The sequence below is a fragment of the Vespula pensylvanica genome, chromosome 2 (assembly GCF_014466175.1).
Source record: "Vespula pensylvanica isolate Volc-1 chromosome 2, ASM1446617v1, whole genome shotgun sequence".
NCBI lineage: Eukaryota > Metazoa > Arthropoda > Insecta > Hymenoptera > Vespidae > Vespula > Vespula pensylvanica.
Genome location: NC_057686.1, coordinates 17971370 through 17971675, shown reverse-complemented (window position 1 = coordinate 17971675; position 306 = coordinate 17971370). Strand labels below are relative to the sequence as shown.

At 30.7% G+C, this 306-nt stretch overlaps 1 protein-coding gene across 2 annotated transcripts in view; it reads left to right on the top strand.

Moving 5' to 3' along the window:
• Positions 1 to 306, top strand: part of LOC122637782 (neurotrimin-like) — a 68180-nt gene that overhangs the window by 32737 nt on the left and 35137 nt on the right. The gene's annotated exons all lie outside the window — the stretch shown is intronic.

Here is a 306-nt window from a genome sequence, read left to right as displayed (position 1 = left end):
AGAGAGAGAGAGAGAGAGAGAGAGAGAGAGAGAGGGAAGGAAGGAAGAAAAAAGCTAATGAATTTTTTTTTTAAGAAATTTATTTAAGGCTATTGATAGATTAATAATTTACGTGCGATGTATAATTTCTGCGACGGGAAGAGAGTTAATTGAATTTTTTTTTTTTTTTACGAATTCACTCAAATATCGACGGGTTAATAATTTTCGTCCGATGTATGTGTATATCGGCTATTTTTAAGCAAAGAAGATAGATAGAGAGATAGAGGGAGTTTCTAAAATTTGTGCACGTATAAATAATAAAGAAAA